This window comes from Cynara cardunculus (assembly GCF_001531365.2).
Source record: "Cynara cardunculus var. scolymus isolate 2C chromosome LG 14, CcrdV1, whole genome shotgun sequence".
In the NCBI taxonomy this organism is placed as follows: domain Eukaryota; kingdom Viridiplantae; phylum Streptophyta; class Magnoliopsida; order Asterales; family Asteraceae; genus Cynara; species Cynara cardunculus.
The window spans coordinates 4,996,756-4,999,834 of NC_037541.1; positions in this window are offsets into that span (position 1 = coordinate 4,996,756).

Sequence of the window (3,079 nt, forward strand, 5' to 3'; positions counted from 1 at the left end):
AGAGAGAGGATCAACAGGGTTCATACAAGAATGATACTTATTTAAGAAAATAAGATAATGGACGTATCACATTTGATTTTACACTAACATCACGTACAAACGTACAAAATCACATGTAATTCACGCGATCTTGCCATGCAACTTTGCCACGCGGCCATAGGCCGTCTATACACTTTTTTGGTCGTTAATGTAAAATCATATGTGATTTTGTACGTACTTTAGCAATTCTCTTAATTTCTTAAATATGTACCATTCTCGTATGAACATACCTCTATATGTATATATGTACATATATATTTGTGTGGTTGTTTTAAGTGTTTTTCCTGTATTTGAATAAAAACATGGTAAATGATTGTACAAGAATCTCACAAATGGATACTATGAAATTTATAGATGTTATAGTAGATGCAAGGGGAAGTGTTTGGATAGTGGTCTCAACATTTAGTTGATGTTTACTAAATAGAGGATGGGGTATTCAAGTGGCAATATCTTTTCCCACCTTTAAAGGAAGTTAAAGGAGAAATTGCGGTTTAGCAAGATATGGCAAGCTTGTAGCATAAATCCACCAACATTTTGTTGGGTTCAGGGACAACATAAACCCAAGGTCGTTGGCTTTTCAATGAAATTTAATGTTTTAACGATTATTGACCTATAAAGCTAAAGTTTTTCTATAATTGAAAGCATAACTATTGAGTTTATGTGGAACTTCTAGAGACGAAGGTATATATGAAAAGTTTGACTCAATGTTTCCAGTTGTGGCAAATAATGCAACATTGGAGCCATGTTGTGCTGGGAGAACCAAGTCTATTGCTAAGAAAATAAAAACCAGGAGATGCAATGTATGATGATTGTCTTGCTATGAGAGCATTCGATATGAACCTTGGAGCTATGAGTTCAAAAATAGTATGTGGTAAATATTTTGTTGAAATATTTTGGATTGTGAAACCGGTACCAATTTTGTTTGTTTATGAACGAAAAAGAGAACAATTATTCTCTTTCTTTTCGAATGAAAATAAGAAATAATTTTATGTTTTAGAAAAATATCTTTCGGAAAACAAAAAGTATTGAGTTTGAGATATGAATTCTTTTTCCGGCTAGTTGTTACACTAAACAAATGAATTAATTTAAATGGGAAACACATTTATAGATGATTATGATTCAATTGGCACCAGAGTAGTCGTTCCAAGTTCGAACATCTTGAAGATTGTTTAATTGTCTAGGCGATAAGCTAAAACGCGGTGGTGACTTCATAGGTCGTGATGAGAAATCAACAAAAGTGTAATGCGTAGAACTTTATAGACCATCTGGTTGTGGCTCCACAAGCATTAAATGGTCAAATCACTTCTCACACCGTTTTAGAACCTTAAGTTATGCATGGATGAAAGCACACAAGTTGTATGAGTTGGAGAGTAGACAAATTTTAGTTAAGGGATGTGGTTTTTAATGATGATGTCTTCTGTTTTCATAATTCAAACATTAGTTATAGAGAATATCGTGTAGATGTTTTTTAATTATTGGTTGTACCATGAGTGGTATATGATATGATAAAACTGATAATAATCAGTCTCTCTAATCATGTCTAGAAGAACCTTCAGATTCATCTAACGAGCAACAAGATGATATTCTTCATCAATATAATACAAGAAGCATGGGAATAAGGTCAACAAGACTGTGGGTATATAAAATAAAGAGTTTTGCCACTCGATGTAGTGGCTTAGGGTTTGAGTTTATAAAGTTCATTTCTATACTCTTGATCAACATAATAAAAGAAGCATGGGATAATGTGGCTATAATTCACTTCTATGCATGGATGGCATCATCATGTCTACGTCCTTGAATCTGTTTGTCCACTCGATCATATAATATTTCCTCGTCTAAACCATCTCACACGCTATTGAGACGAATGCCAAACTAAGCACCACTTTTGGAACCACTTGATGATCCAACACTTTACGCTCCATGCTACTTTAATATCTCATGTTCACCAGACCAGGCATTTTGTATGCCCTTGAACAAATATGCCTTTATATGCATGACAAGAACTTCATATGCACGCCATTAAACATATATTACCGTACGTACAAGACATTATTGATATTGGTATGCATCTCTATGCATCATCTCTCCAAGGCCTTGTGTCTTACAAGGACGTTGACTAGGCTGCCCGGACACGTGTCCATGTACTTCTACCTATTGTGTATTCCTTGCTGACTACGTGCTATCCATCCTCCATCCTGGTCCTCCAAAACAGACGAAACTTTTATGCTCGTATACCGACCACAATACTATGGGGATGCAATATCATTGTTCAATCTTGTCGGCTATGCAACCTCCTTCTTGAGCTTCATTGCCTTGTCACGAACACTGCTATCTTTTTTCGTGACAATGCTAGTGTGGTTTACCACTACGACAACCCTATCCAACATCATTGCACCAAGCATGTTGAAATATACATTTACTTTGTACATGCAAAAGTGGCTCGTGTGTGTGTGTTCGTGTCCTCCATATTTCGTCCTTAGTACCATTATGCTAAGATCTTCTTCAAAGGCCTTCCATGACCACTCTTTGATGACTTTCTATGGATAGGATGTTTGGTTGGGGTTAATAAGAGGTTGGGAATGATTGATGATGTTTGCTTTATAATATGAATGAAAATGGTATGATTCACATCGTTTGGTATGATATTATGTAATGAAGCCTTACCTTTTATGGTTTAGAAAAATGTTGAACTCAAAATTAACAGGGGAGAGGAAATCTTCTTCCATGTTTTTGCCTTCGATTTCCCCAACGTCACAAATGCTCATTTTCCTCTTTGTTCCATTTTCCTTTTGGAAGAACAAAAAGAACAATGGAGTTGCTTATGCTCCAAAGTTGATCGATTTAGTTGTTCTTCCTCTTAAAACCCTACATTTTGAATATCATCGTTCTCCTTCGCATTTTCATTCGTGTTCTAATTTTGTAGACCGAGGGGGTACCATATGTTCTTCTTTTGTATCTTAATGTTTTCAATCAATGGTGGATATGGTTGTGGTAGAGATGGAGAAGACTACAGTAAAGACGAAATGGGGCCATTTTGGGT